Source organism: Scyliorhinus torazame, chromosome 5 (assembly GCF_047496885.1).
Source record: "Scyliorhinus torazame isolate Kashiwa2021f chromosome 5, sScyTor2.1, whole genome shotgun sequence".
Lineage (NCBI taxonomy): Eukaryota > Metazoa > Chordata > Chondrichthyes > Carcharhiniformes > Scyliorhinidae > Scyliorhinus > Scyliorhinus torazame.
Genome location: NC_092711.1, coordinates 113,050,511 through 113,067,004, shown reverse-complemented (window position 1 = coordinate 113,067,004; position 16,494 = coordinate 113,050,511). Strand labels below are relative to the sequence as shown.

The 16,494-nt window shown below is 47.8% G+C and overlaps 1 protein-coding gene across 1 annotated transcript in view; it reads left to right on the top strand.

Annotated features, from left to right (window-relative positions):
• LOC140421366 (uncharacterized) overlaps positions 1 to 16,494 on the top strand; it is a 522,678-nt gene that overhangs the window by 342,060 nt on the left and 164,124 nt on the right. The window lies entirely within an intron of this gene.

Here is a 16,494-nt window from a genome sequence, read left to right as displayed (position 1 = left end):
ATTTTCCACAGCTCAGTGGTTGCAACGGGAAAATGTTTGGACGGATTAAATGAATCTTCTAACACAAAGATTCCGTTCTTTCGAACGAGATCCGGTCCTCACCTTCAGTCACTGCAACTGGAAGCGCAAAGTACTAACGGTCTGTGTGTTTGACAGTCTGCTGTTTGTCAATGTCATTCACTGGCACCAGAGGAGCTTCAATCTCAGCCCAACTCTTCCGCTCTCATCCCCTCGGGAAATGTGCCGACTTCCAGCAGTGTTCCGCGCTGGGACCAGCGAAATTCGGATGACCTTTCGAAGTTGGGGTCAATCTATTTGTCCGACCACCCACACCACCCCCTTGTATTGAGCGCACTGCCTGACAGAATGTCATGTGTAGAAAAGCTGTGACATAAAGAGTTGAGTAAACGGTGAAGTTACCGGTTAAAAGCGAGACCGCTGTGAGGAATAAATACAAAGTAACAGGTGACATGTTTGCAGAGAGACCGTGGCAGCTTTCAGCAGAACTGGTTGAGGCTGAAATTGTTTTCGTCAAGAGTTGTGAAGAGGTTGAGTCACATCCGAGTGCCTGCTGATTGGTACATTGCTCACAACGTCATCGAGTCACATCCAATTGCCTGTAAGCCCCTTTTCTCTTCAATTGAATCAATGTTCTCACAGGGCTTTGGATCTCCAGTTCATCCTGTTGGCGCAGATCGAAAGCGACAACGTGAATTTGTTCATCCCCATGCTAATCTTTAAATAGTAAGAAGTCTTACAACTCCAGGTTAAAGTCCAACAGGTTTGTTTCGATATCACTAGCTTTCGGAGCGCTGCTCCTTCCTCAGGAGCAATCTTTAAATAGGTTGACAGGAACAGGTTATTTATAATGTGAGGTAGGCAGTTGTTTCACCCAGAGCTGGAACAAATTAAATTATAATGAATTTGGTGGGCATTGTTGTAAACAATGGGCGTTTGGATGCGAACTCTGTATTTTGCATGAACAATAGGCCTTGCGAATATGATGATATACTGAGCCGTTGTTGCTGTCTTTGTTTGGCTCTTAATTTGGCTCTGCTTAATTATGTTTGCTCAAGAGTCGCCAGGTATCTTTCGACACCGCCACATGGTTCAGAACCGGGGCTATTTAGCACACTGTGCTAAATCGCTGGCTTTGAAAGCTGACCAAGGCAGGCTAGCAGCATGGTTCATTCCCGTAACAGCCTCCCGAACAGGCGCCGGAATGTGGCGACTAGGGGCTTTTCACAGTAACTTCATTTGAAGTCTACTTGTGATAATAAGCGATTTTCAATTTCAACCGAATACTGATCAATGACTCGATACACCAGTTAGTAAGTTCAAAAGCAATGCTCATTCATTTACACACAGGCAAATCTACTCATGCATAAACTCTACAAACTAGACAACCACTATTACTAAAGCCTATACTTAGTTTCGGGTGCCCACTCAGTCAGAGGAACAATGGCCGTTTCTCGGTTCTGAGGCTGATGGGTTGAGTTGTTTACAGTGTAGCCACTCGGAGCGTCTATCACGTAGCGTGCATTGACTTGGAACTTACTTGGTCTGGTGCAGCTGCTAGGCTCATCCCTCTCTTCGGAGAGAGCCAAAGCCAAAGGAGGAAGATTCTCCCTTGGGGAACATTTTTTATACTGAAAAGAGGTTTGCGCGCTTTTGGGCAGGCCTTGAACTTAACCTCAACTAATTGCGTCTTTCTCAATCAGTCGAGTCGATTTTCCTCCAATAGAGGGGTGGTTCCCTGATCGCTGGGTGTGTCCTGGTGACTGTTAGTCTGCTTTGTCTTAGCCTATCCTCGCTCCGGGGAGTCTGCCTTAACATTCTGTATTTAAATGTTTCCCTTTTGTCCCAGGAGATGGCTCATTAGTATGTAGATTGATTGGTAGTTTCTGTCCTGTCTGAGAGTTTAAGGTTCTAGTCAACAGACAGAGCTTGCACCTGCTTGTTTCTTAACATTGTCCAATTTTCCCTGCATTCTTTGCAAGTGTCCATTTTGTAATCGGGACGTGACCATCCCAGAGGCTACACCGTCAGCAACATAGATGTGCAGGATAAGTGGATTAGCCATGCAAAAATTGTCCCTTAATGTCCCAGGATGTGCAGGTTAAGTGGGGTTGCAGGGTTTAGGGCTGGGGAGTGGGCCGAGGTAGAGTGCTCTTTCAGAGGGACGGTGCAGACTGGATGGGCCAAATGCCTGACGCCACACCCTCCCCCCCAAGCCCCGACTCCAGTCCAGCCTGACCCTCCCACTCCAGTCCTGCCTGACCCTCCCACTCCAGTCCAGCCTGACCCTCCCAGTCCAGTCCAACCTGACCCCCCAACTCCAGTCCAGCCTGACCCTCCCACTCCAGTCCAGCCTGACCCTCCCCCACTTCAGTCCAGCCTGACCCTCCCAGTCCAGTCCAACCTGACCCCCCAACTCCAGTCCAGCCTGACCCTCCCACTCCAGTCCAGCCTGACCCTCCCACTCCAGTCCAGCCTGACCCTCCCACTCCAGTCCAGCCTGACCCCCCAACTCCAGTCCAGCCTGACCCTCCCACTCCAGTCCAGCCTGACCCTCCCACTCCAGTCCAGCCTGACCCTCCCACTCCAGTCCAATCTGACCCTCCCACTCCAGTCCAGCCTGACCCTCCCACTCCAGTCCAGCCTGACCCTCCCACTCCAGTCCAGCCTGACCCTCCCACTCCAGTCCAGCCTGACCCTCCCACTCCAGTCCAACCTGGCCCTCCCACTCCAGTCCAATCTGACCCTCCCACTCCAGTCCAGCCTGACCCTCCCACTCCAGTCCAATCTGACCCTCCCACTCCAGTCCAGCCTGACCCTCCCACTCCAGTCCAATCTGACCCTCCCACTCCAGTCCAGCCTGACCCTCCCACTCCAGTCCAGCCTGACCCTCCCAATCCAGTCCAGCCTGACCCTCCCACTCCAGTCCAGCCTGACCCTCCCACTCCAGTCCAACCTGACCCCCCAACTCCAGTCCAGCCTGACCCTCCCACTCCAGTCCAGCCTGACCCTCCCACTCCAGTCCAGCCTGACCCTCCCACTCCAGTCCAGCCTGACCCTCCCACTCCAGTCCAATCTGACCCCCCAACTCCAGTCCAGCCTGACCCTCCCACTCCAGTCCAGCCTGACCCTCCCACTCCAGTCCAGCCTGACCCTCCCACTCCAGTCCAACCTGACCCCCCAACTCCAGTCCAGCCTGACCCTCCCACTCCAGTCCAGCCTGACCCTCCCACTCCAGTCCAGCCTGACCCTCCCACTCCAGTCCAGCCTGACCCTCCCACTCCAGTCCAGCCTGACCCTCCCACTCCAGTCCAGTCCTCACCCTCCCACTCCAGTCCATCCTGACCGCCCCAATCCAGTCCAACCCTCCCCTCCCACTCCAGTCGAGCCCGATAACCCACTCAGTCCAACCCCACCTTACTAGCTCTGGTGCGATCTGAACCCCTTCAGTCCAGCCTGACCCTCCCACTCCAGTCCAGCCTGACCCTCCCACTCCAGTCCAGCCTGACCCTCCCCCACTCCAGTCCAGACTGACCCTCCCCCACTCCAGTCCAGCCTGACCCTCCCACTCCAGTCCAGCCTGACCCTCCCACTCCACTCCAGTCCTGACCCTCCCACTCCAGTCCAGCCTGACCCTCCCACTCCAGTCCAGCCTGACCCTCCCACTCCAGTCCAGCCTGACCCTCCCACTCCAGTCCAGCCTGACCCTCCCACTCCAGTCCAGCCTGACCCTCCCACTCCAGTCCAGCCTGACCCTCCCACTCCAGTCCAACCTGACCCTCCCACTCCAGTCCAGCCTGACCCTCCCGCTCCAGTCCAGCCTGACCCTCCCACTCCAGTCCAGCCTGACCCTCCTCCCTCCGATCCGACTCGACTCCTGCGCCTCCCATTCCCTCTTCTTTGTTCCTTCGGACACACGTCCGGTCTGAGGCCCCCTCCCTTGCTGTTCGATCACCGCGCCCCCCGCCCCCCACCCCATTGTACCGCCCCCCTCCTCGTCCGATACCCCCGCCTTGCCTGCCCCACTTACCTTTTTAATTGTCCCTTTAAACACTTCTCTTCCGGTAGGTAGTGCCGCAAGAAATAGGTGCTTCTTACCTTGCTGCGACTCAGTTGCCCCGCGCCGGACAAAGATAGATAGGTTCTTGATTAATAAGGGGATTAGGGTTATACGGAGAAGGCAGGAAAATGGGGATGAGAAACACATCAGCTGTGATTGACCGGCGGAGCAAACCTGATGGGCCAAATGGCCTCATTCTGCTCCTATGTCTTATGGCCTCATGTTCCAGAAATGGGACAGGTATTTTGAGGCGCACATTGTAGTGATTGTCGCTGCCACCAGGGGGCAGTGAGAGACTGGGTGAGTATATAGAGTGAAGAAAATGTGATGGAAGTAACCAATATGGAAACAGAAACTTTATTTTAACACTGATATGAAACTTAAAATTAAAAAAGTTATTTATTATCATGTGTTTTCACTGTTGCTATTACTGTTGGGATGTTACAAATGTCCGATAGATAGACGAGTTCGCCTTTGACGTGTTCAAATTAGAAAATGATAGAAGGACCTTCATCAGGATCTTCTTGTCAAACCGAGTGGTCAGATTTGCAGGAAGAGTGAGTGAGCAAAAGGCACCGCAATCGCTGGACAGCAGACGTGAAGGTGAGATTTAGTCTCTCCCGCAAGAAAGTAGCTAGAACAGGAAGGAGGGAATACCTGTTCTCATTTGTTACTATGCAACTTGGCGGCAGTTCAAGTGAATAATTGCACCGTGCACTTACCAGTATACACCGCCAGAGAGCAGTGTGATGTATGGAAAGTATTTAACGTGGGAGGTCAGGTATGTGCTCTCAGTGCGAGCTGGTGTCAGCGTGAAACGTGGAGAATGGGTGGTTAAACATTAAGGAATGCTCAGCTCATTTAGTTAGTTCAACAGAAACACGTCACTGAGTGTACCCGAAGTAAGTGTTTAGCACCCCGTTAATTTTTCAGAACAGAGTATTCATCTCCTGGCTCTGAGCCGAGCTCGGTATTGCCTGTTAACTGATAATGCTTCGGGTTCACACTGGCATTTTGCTGTTTTTCATTCTGATCTGCACGGAGGTTAGCGGAGAAACTGAGATGCTGCAGCTCCCTGGGTGGATGGTTGTTAGTGAAGCGGGTAATGTATCCATGAACTGCACCAGCAGCATTGCATTTGACCTCGTATTCTGGTACAGACAGTACCTGAACCAGTCACCCCAGCATCTGGTAATGGCCACAAGAGGAACCGACCAACACGGGAGGATTACAGCTTCAATCGGTGGAGACAACAAGCTCAATATCCTGACTGTGAAAGACACGCGAGTTACAGACACCGCCACATATCTCTGCGCTGTGAGCCACAGTGTAACTAACGGAGGGAGACCCCATACAAAAACCTGCACCGTCTTACAAAGCCGCTTTGCTGTGTCTGAAATATCGGCGTTTCATGAGGCGGGATGTGGAATTCCATGGAAAGGGGGAATGAGAACAAAACGTAGCGAGAAGGGGAAGATTTAAAGAGGGTGAAACATGAAGAGAGTTGGAAATACGGTCGAAGGGGAAGCGTTAACATGCAAACCGGAGTGAGTGAAAGAAGAATACGTAAAGATATGTAAAAAAACGCACGTTCTGAAACAATGAAAAGAGAAAAGTAAAAAAGTGAAAAATAACGAGTGTGATGCATAGAGTGAAGGATCAGGTAACATCATAAATGAAGCGACTCAGACATAATGTAAAACGGCCTTTGTTTTAACATCATTCAATCTTCCTTGATAATTCGACGTTATGGCTTGAAAAACGGCGTTTGAAGAACTGCTATTGGGTATTGCTCGTTACGTAAATCTACACCCTTTCCACAGTTCTGTCCATATAAATTACTCCCACTGGGAACCCCGCCAGAGGGCGAGGTGTTCCAAGGTATTTCCTGTTATCAACTTTAAATTATCGACAAAGGACTCGCGGTAACGCTGCGAGCTGCCGTCCCGACAACAGCTTGTTCAAACTCTGATACACATTGTCTGCCCTGTGATAGTGGAGGTCTTTCCCAGTTTGTTATTGCTGCCTCAGCAAGGGTCCTGGGATCTGTATTTCCCGAACCTTTTCCTGAAATCCACAATGAACATCAAACTGTTTTCTTTCAGTTAGTCAGGATGTCGTTAGTGCTGAGGCTTCGAATGTTTACAATTTAGATAAATGACTTGGATGGTACAGAGAGATGTAGGAAAGTAAATGTTGAAGAGGACCGTAGGGGCCTATAAAAGGGCATGGACAGGGTAAGTGAATGGACAAATGTCTGGCAAACAGACTATAATGTGGAAAATATGAAATGACTAATTTTGGGAAGTAGATACAGAGAGGAGCTCATTATCTGAGGAATTGCAGTGGACTGAGATTCAGAGGGATCTGGGTTTCCGCGTGCCTGAATCACAAACGTCAGTTTCCAGGTGCAGCCAAGAATGAGAATATTGTTATTTATTGTGAGGTGAATTCATCACAAAAACATGGAGGTTATGCTTCAATTATAGAGGGTATGCGTGGGATCACATCTGGAATATAGTGCAGTAGGGTGCGATTTGTTGCAAGTTTATAATGGTCCCCGACTGTAACTATCACTGTGGAGGCTGGATTATTGTTTCTTTGCTGAGCACTAACTGGAACTCTGACTGCTGGGTTTTTGTACGGGACTCGCTATATCTGTCGCAGTGTGGGCTGCAAGGCACAGAGATACAGTGCGCTGTCAGACATCAGCGTGTTGCCTATCATTAGCTCGCTAAGTTTCGCAGTTTTGTTTAAGGTTGCTGAAACGCGATCGGTGATGTCAGGGTGTCTGTAAAGGTTCTTTCCCTGAACACGGAGAATGTATTGTGGAGCCTTCCCGGGACTCTGACTGTACCAGTACACATACGGGTTAGGAGCGCTCGTCTTCAAGTTGCAGGTTAGTGTGACATTGCTTTCCTCTTCAATCTTTATTTCTGCATCCGGCTGCTCCACTGTATCCTGGTGGCTCCAATCTGACATAAAAAATAGATTAAGAACAACAATCAGTATCACCCCCAAATTGATCAACTTAATCTTCACCACCACTATTGTTTTTACCAACAATAACACCGGAGTTACAGCAGCCAGGAGGAAAATGGAGTTTTACTGGGAAGGAAATACTTACTGAGAAGTGAGATAATGATGAGCATCTGAGCGAGCTGGTTCCCCATAATCCTTCCTGGGTCTGGAACTCTGCAGTGCGAGGAATCCTCTGTCAGAGACAGAAATACAGATCCCCGGCCCACAGCACTGCTGATCGACCAATGGCAGAGGCAGCAGTTTCTCCAATGACACAATTGGGTCAGAGCGAGAGCAGCAACCGAAAGGGGTGGCCGGGGATACCGCAGTCTCAATATTGAGTATGCGGTGACTGTCATGTGCACTCGGAGCGGAAATAGGAAGGGGTGAATCTGCAGAAGACTGTGACCATCCTGCACCTGCTCACTGCTCCAGCCACTGAGAACAAATCGAGCGGGAGGGACATAAAGCAACTGAGGCTTCTTTACACACGGCTTCTGACACTAGACACTGCGTCACTGAATCTGCAAATAGTCTGCCTGTCAATGTAGAGCATCAAAAGAGCAGACGGATAAACAAACATGCCAATGTTTGTTCTCCATTGGCCTGGGATGAAATTAACCCGGCTGATGGAGGTAAACATGTATTAACTGTATGAGTCTGTGTAAATTCCCATCAATCTGTTAAACAATACTGATGAGTATAATCTAGTACCTAATGGGTAAGAGCATCGCCAGTATTATGAGAAACGTGTCTGATTGAATCGCTCAGTGAATGAACATAGAACATAGGACATAACAGCGCAGTACAGGCCCTTCGGCCCTCGATGTTGCGCCGACCTGCGAAACCACTCTAAAGCCCATCTACAATATTCCCTTATCATCCATATGTTTATCCAATGACCATTTGAATGCCCTTAGTGTTGGCGAATCCACTACTGTTGCAGGCAGGGCATTCCACGCCCTTACTACCCTCTGAGTAAAGAACCTACCTCTGACACCTGTCCTATATCTATCTCCCCTCAATTTAAAGCTATGTCCCCTCGTGCTGGACATCACCATCCGAGGAAAAAGGCTCTCTCTGTCCCCCCTATCTAATCCTCTGATCATCTTGTATGCCTCAGTTAAGTCACCTCTTAACCTTCTTCTCTCTAACGAAAACAGTCTCAAGTCCCTCAGCCTTCCCTCATACGATCTTCCCTCCATACCAGGCAACATCCTGGTAAATCTCCTCTGCACCCTTTCCAATGTTTCCACGTCCTTCCTCTAATGCGGCGACCAGAATTGCACGCAATACTCCAAATGCTGCCGCACCAGAGTTCTGTACAGCTGCAACATGACCTCATGGCTCCGAAACTCAATCCCTCTATCAATAAAAGCTAACACACCGTACGCCTTTTTAACAACCCTCTCAACCTGGGTGGCAACTTTCAAGGATCTATGTACATGCACACAGAGATATCTCTGCTCATCCACACTACCAAGAATCTTACGATTAGCCCGGGCTCTGTCTTCCAGTTATTCCTTCCAAAATGAATCACCTCACACTTTTCTGCATTAAACTCCATTTGCCACCTCTCAGCCCAGCTCTGCAGCTTATCTATGTCCCTCTGTAACTTGCAACATCCTTCTGCACTGTCCACAACTCCACCGACTTCAGTGTCATCTGCAAATTTGCTCACCCATCCTTCTACGCCCTTCTCCAGGTCATTTATAAAAATGACAAAGAGCAGTGGCCCCAAAACAGATCCTTGTGGTACACCACTAGTAACTGGACTCCAGGCTGAACATTTCCCATCAACCACCACCCTTTGTCTTCTTCCAACTAGCCAATATCTGATCCAAAATGCTAAATCACCCTGAATCCCATGCCTCCGTATGTTCTGCAATAGCCTATCGTGGGGAACCTTATCAAACGCTTTACTGAAATCCATATACACCACATCAACTGCTTTACCCTCGTCCACCTGTTTGGTGACGTTCTCAAAGAACTCAATAAGGTTTGTGAGGCACGACCTACCCTTCACAAAACCGTGTTGACTATCTCTAATCAAATTGTTCCTTTCCAGATGATTATACATCCTATCTCTTGTAAACCTTTCCAAGGCTTTGCCTACAACAGAAGTAAGGCTCACTGGTCTATAGTTACCGGGGTTGTCTCTACTCCCCTTCTTGAACAAGGGGACAGCATTTGCTATCCTCCAGTCTTCTGGCACTATTCCTGTAGACAATGATGACATAAAGTTCAAAGCCAAAAGCTCAGCAAACTCCTCCCTAGCTTCCCAGAGAATCCTAGGATGAATCCCATCCAGCCCAGGGGACTTATCTATGGGAATGGGAATGAAATGAGTCAGAGTTTTAGAAGGAGAGAGGGACCCGGGTTCAGTCCAACTCAGTGTTCCACCAAGACACAGCAGGGGGGCGGGCCTATTGTGACATCACTGAGGATACCTCTGCAGTTGGTCTCATGTGACTTTCTAATTATCATGTGACTTTCTAATTATCATGTTTGGGCTTTGCTCCCTCTGATGGTGGATTCTGTTCAATCCGGTTCAGAATGGGGGTTACTGAATGGACTTAATGTTTATAATATAGAAATCTTTATTGTCACAGGTAGGCTTACATTAACACTGTAATTATTGATTTGTATGTCAAAACATCAATGTCAGGAATGAGAATTGACTATTTAAATCTGGATACTGCTCATATTGCACTGGAAGTCTGGTCGCAACTATCCCAGAGCTGGAACAGGAATCCAGTGCGTTCTGGCTTTCCAGTCCCCTGAACCACTCCCAACCGTCGTTCGCAGACACCATGAAAATGGGCGGTGTGCTAAATAGCGAGGGGGAAAGGTTTAGATTGCAGCATGATATAGACGGACGGGCCAGATGGGCAGAACAGCGGCAAATGGAATTTAACCATGAAAAGGGTGAGATGATGCATTTTGGGAGGACTAACAATGCGAGAAAATACACAATGAACGGCAGGACGCCAAGAAGTATAGAGGCAAGAGGAACCTTGGGGTTCATGTCCGTAGATCCCCGAAGTCAACAGGAAAAGTAGATAAGGTGGTTCAGGAGACATAGGGGGTACTTGCCTTTCTTAGCCCAGGCATGGAATATAAGAGTAGGGAGGTTATTATGGAGCTGTATAGAATGCTGGTTAGCCCGCAGTTGGGGTACTTTGTGCACATCTAGTCGCCACATTATGCGAAGGATGCGATTGCACCAGAGAGGGTGCAGAGGAGATTAATGAGACTACGTATATTTAAGAAACTCATCGGATATGTACGAAGTGCTTGGAGGTGATTCTGAGAGATGCGAAAAGGTAATGATATATGAATATAGTGTTTTCCCTTTCGATAAGTGTTATTTTAGCAGTGTCATGATAAAATATATCAACCTATAGCCCGATTTAATGGGAAACAAGTGTCGTTTTGGGCGCAATTGGCAGGATGTTTCTCAAAGGCCGCATTGGCGAAATCGCAGCACGTAATTAAGGGCACTTAGTGTTGGAAAGTAACCCCCAGGAGCTTCTCACCATTACTGGCTGCCACGCCGTCAGATTCGCTGGATCCGCACCTCATCTAAGGATGTGGGGGTGGAGGGGGGGGGGTGCTCTTAAATGCTCCCTCACCATTCACTGCAGTCAACACACAAGCACGGCAATAGCTAGAGCTGCCCCTCGCTTTGGCGATGCCGACCTGGCCAAGTTTCTCGATGCTGTGGATGCATGAGAAAGGATGCCCTGTTCTCCCGGGGGAGGGGGGGGGGGGGTGAGCGGGGCACAGAGCCGGCAGCAGAGGCACCAATGCAACCTGGGAGGCAGTGACAATGACTGTCAGTGTGAGAGCATGGCAAGGGGGACCGCCGTCCAATGTAGGAAAAAGACCAATGACCCCCAGTGACCTGCAAGGGCAGTTACCACCTCTCTCTTGGCATCAGGCCCGCCTGCCTACCCTCAAATCCAACCCACCCGCCAACACATGGCTGGCTGACACCTTGCACGTGCTGGTCTTTGTGCTTGCTCCTCAGAGCTTAGTGGCAGCTAGCACCACAACCCCTTGATGTCCAGGTGAGGTGCCCATACATACCATCTGCTATCGAACTCCCCTCCCAGCCCCGTGGCATGGAATAGAAGAGTAGGGAGGTTATTATGAAGCTGCATAGAATGCTGCTTAGATCGCAGCTGGAGTATTTTCTGCACATCTGGTCACCATATTATGGGAAGAATGTGATTGCACCAGAGAGGGTGTAGAGGAGATTAATCAGGAAGTTTTATGAGCAGGCGTGTTTCAGTTGTGAAGAGAGGATGGATAGGTTGGGATTATTGCCTTTAAAGCAGAGAATGCTGCGGAAGGTCTGATCGAGGTGTTCTAAATTCTGAGGAACGTAGATAGGTAGAAACCTTTCCCCTTAGTAGAGGGGGCAACAATCAGGGGGCATAGATTGAAGGTAAGGGGTAGGAATATGGAGGGAGTTTGAGCGTAGTGAGAACCTGGAACACACTGTCTGTGTTCCCGAGGCGGAACACTCACAACACTGAAGAAGCGTTTAGATGAGGACTTGAAACGCCATTGCATGCAAAGTTACGGACCAAGTGCGAGGAAATTGGTTTCGATTAGATGGATACTTGATGGTCGGGGCGAACACGATGGGCCAAAGGGCCTGTTGTTGCTGTAAAACGCGACGACTTAGGGGCCTGAGGCAGGGAAACTGATGATGGCGCCACACGGCCGCGTCTCCTTAGGCCAAAGAAAGTGAAGGAGAGACTGAAAAGAGTTGCTGAAATGTAAGTGGGTTGTTAATGAAGATCACGCGGAGCTCCTTCCTAGAGCAGATCCTTGGATAATACAACGATTGATGATAAATAAAGACCAGGAAAATTCCATCTATTATCTACACTGCGATTTGTTAAACTATAGAGGGCGGTCTAAATAAAGGCAGAAGAAGATTCAACAATAACTTTAAGAAGTAACTTGTACACAAATGTAACGGGGATAACCGAGATATGTAAACAATGCAGATTTTGAAAGAAGAATAATATAACTCTTTCAAAGTGTCTCGGGCAATATATTTCGTGTGGCCTCATCTCTGACTAGAATATTCTACATTCTAGTCCATTCTCGTCCCAGTGACTTGCACAATGAGCAGGTGCAGGATTGTCACGGTGTAATGAAGATTGCACCGTCACTATTTCCGCTCCATCAGTTCCGAGTGCAGCTGAGAGTCACCGCACACTTCACTCAATATTGAGACTGCGGTATCCCCGCCCACAGCTTCCGGTTGCTGCTCTCGCTCTGGCACGATAGTGTTACTGGAGAGATTGCTGCTGGTGGTACATTCCTCTCATTGGTCGGATCAGCAGTGCAGTGGGACGGGGATCTGTATTTATGTCTCTGACAGAGGATTTCTCTCATTGTGGAGTTACAAACTCAAGAAGGAGCATGAGGAACCATCTCGCTTCGCTCCTCGTCATTATCTCGCTTCTCAGTCAGTATTTTTTCCCCAGTAACATTCCATTCTCTTCCTGAATGCTGTAACCCAGATGTTATTGTTGGTAAAATTACAGTAATTATTTTGCTGATGATTATGTTGCTTAATATGAGGCTGACTCTGATTGTCATTATCGCTGTCACTTCTGTTAGAATGGAGCCACCAAGACACCGTGGAGCAAAAGGAACCCGAAATAACGGTTAAAGAGGAAAGTAATGTCACACTAACCTGCACCTTGAAAACAACTGCTCCTAACCCTTATGTGTACTGGTATAGCCAGCAGCCCTGGAAAGCGCCAAGCTACATGCTTCAAGTTATTGGGCTGACTGTGCAAAGGAACACCGAACTCGCCGATCGGTTTTCTTCTACGTTTGATAAAACGAACAAGACTACCGAGCTAACAATCTATAACACAATGATCTCCGACAGCGCCGTGTATTTCTGTGCCATGAAGCCCACACTGCTGCAGAGATATGGTGGGTCCCGTACAAAAACCCCACACTGGCAGTTCCAGCTACTGCTCAGCAGGGGGGGGGGCTTCATAGATAGTTCCGTTTCTACACTGAGAGTGAAAAACATTGTAACAAGCCACAACTGTCAAAAGCATCAATAGTGAGGTCCGCTTGCACAGTTATACAAGTTTACGATTGGAACTTACATTCAATACAGATAAAAGATTCATGAATCGATCTGTGATTCCTTAACTGCTGCTTCTTGTTCACATCTTGATGTACAGACTCACTCACTCAGTAAACTGTCAGGTCTCACTGAACTACAACAAATGCAACAACTCATATTAATGCTGAGACCATTGGATGTAGTCCATATTGATGTCTGCGTATTCACAATCTAACCGCGCTGAAACACCATCTGTCACCGGTGACTGAGTTACTGGATTTGCACTTTGCCCGCCTGTGAAGGAAGAGAAATGAATCATCAAGAGTTTAATCTTAATTGATCTAAATTTGTTTGTATGTGTGTACGTTAGTGGAAACTCAACTCTACTTATCATTTCTGGTCGTAAATTAGATTGAATGTTATAACAATCTATAACCTGCTAATCTGGCATGGTAAATAGTGACAATTACGTACCGCCCAACAGCGCCGCCACTATTAACAACAGAAACATGTCTGACTGCATCTTTCTGAATGAATGTGAATGGAATGATCCAGAGATTGAAAGGAGAGAGGGAAACCGGGCTCTGTTTAGCTCATTGGTCCATCCACACATTGGAGGGGGCCAGGGCCTTTGTGATCTCACTGAGACTACGACGCCTATTGGCTATAACGATGCCGTCACAGAACTTCATCATCCGCATGAAAGAACAAAGAAAGGTACAGGACAGGAACAGGCCCGCCAGCCGTCCAAGCCTGCGCCGACCATGCTGCCTGTCTCAACTGAAATCTTCTACACTTCCGGGGTCCGTATCCCTCTATTTCCATCCTATTCATGAAAGTAATCGCTTATTGTCACAAGTAGGCTTCAATGAAGTTACTGTTAAAACCCCCTAGTCGCCACATTCCGGCGCCTGCTCGGGAGGCCGGTACGGGTATTGACCCCTCGCTGCTAGCCTTGTTCTGCATTACAAGCCAACCGTTTATCCAAGTGTGCTAAACCAGGGAAGTCTACGCTATCATGTTTGAAGTGGCGCCCTCTGGTGCCGGATTAGTTTAATTCCTGTTAGAATCACAGAATCATAGAATGCGACCAAATGAACTGATTCAGGGTGTACTGAAATACACAAGATGACACAAATGTTTCCCAGAAAACTACACTGGATCTGCTTATAAATAGTTTTTGTTACTATTGATGTTTATGTCAAAAAGTGATGCTAAATCGATTAAATATTTGCTAGCCGTCTCTATCCAAGTCATGTACACGACAAAGGAGATAGAATGTTAGGACTTTCGAGGAAGCTTGAAAATATTCCGAGGAACGAGGGTCGTTTATGCAAAATACCACAGAACGTTGGATTCGTTTGCTTGTAAGAAAGGAGGTAGAAGGAAGACTCAAATGTTGTGCTGAAAAATGTGCCTTTTCGAGAGAGTAGACCATCTGTAATTGTATCCATTCGCAGCAGATACAATGAATAAATCGGCCTGATTTAATAGAAACATGATAGAAAATGATGTACTTATTTATAATATGCTATCTCCTAATATCTGGAGTACGGCACACAAAATGATGATAGAAAATTCTACAGCCAATTTTAAAAGGGAATTTCATAATCTGAAAAGGGAAGGCAGTATGGAAAATGTGGGGTGTTAAAGACGATTTGGATACCATTTTCAAATAGTCACAGATACGGTAAGCCGAATTCTCATTCCGTTCCATAATGCTCCCTGACTTTTGGACGCTAATGACTCTCTCACTATTCGTTCTCAGTCACTTGAGCAGTGAACACGTGCAGGATAGACCCAAAGTTCTGGAGATTCAACCGTTGCTATTTCCGCTCCATCAGTTGCACCTGCAGCTGACAACAGCCGCACAGTTTGGCTAGTTTTGAGTCTGCGGCATCTGCTTCCGTTTGCTGCTCTCACTCTGAAATGATTGTGCTGTTGGAGACATTGCTGCACATGGTCCAGGAACTGGCATCGGATAGGTCCGCAACAGAGTAGTCTGGCAATCTGTATTTCTGCTCCAGCTGATCACTGCCTCCATTGATGAGGGGCTGATTCAGGAACGATTATGAGGATACAAATGGTTCCGATCCTCATCATGACCTTAATTCTCAGAGAATATTTCCTTCACTTTAAAACTCCATTCTCCCTTCACTGATCTGTTCTCCCAAATGCCACTTATTCTACTTGTTTGACCAACAATAATTTTCTCAAACCTTTTGGGCAGTCCCCATTTCAGTTCTATTTGTGTAATTTACCATGTTGCCCTGTTCAGTTCCCTCAGGGGCCACGGCCTGACTATTACGCTTCATATTTAGGCTGTATGCAGTTAGCATGGCCAGTGAGAAGCTCTTAAGAAACTCTGGAATTGGCACCACAACAATATTGTTTTTTTTCTCATCACTCCTACCCCGCAAACATAATTTCTATCCCCTTGGCTTGAAAACACATCAACGTTCCTGTTAATGGCAGCGGGAGGAGCAACCTACTATTTGGTCTGAAGTCACTGCACTTAGATTTAAAAGCTGGACCTCCTGCCTCAGATGCAACAGCGTTCCAACTATGCCAAATCTAAACCTCAGAACAGTTACTTTCGTCCTGCTGCTGCTAATCACAACGCACATCTACCATTAATTGTAATATTTCCATGTTACCCATGGAAGAATGCAGCTAAATGACATAAATTCCTTTACAGAGGTAAGCCGGCCGATGAGTCAGAGACTGATGGACAGGGTCTGTCTGGGTCCTGCGCAGGAAGACCAGCGCAGCGCAGCCACACAGAGAAAGAGAAAATAGGACATCCGGGAATGCAGGGTTAGCCAAATAAAAATCTCTTCACAGCACAGATCCTGCAGAGAAAGATCCTGTAATCTGGCGCCAATTACATTGAAAATAAACGAACGTCAGTTTTATGTAAATGTAGTTATTGATACTGCTCAAGGTGCAGTTCATAAAGGGTCTAACCTGGGAGCGGAAGCTATGAATTTTCAATCTCCATTTCATCTGATTATATTTTATTCCCCGTTATTGTTGATATAAGTGTTGATATTGACCACAAGCATCGTTACAACACATAGACGTTACAAGACTTGGGCGACGGAATATTCCAACAGATACACTGACTATCAATCATGATCTGAACCGTGCAGACGTCCGCATCATGTCCGCCAGATGGCGCCGTCTTCACATGTTTGTCACTCCCGCCGCGGGACTCAGTTCCAAGTTCCTGCTGGGTTCTGGAAACCCATCGCCTTGTTGATCTTATTTTTAACTGGCTCTG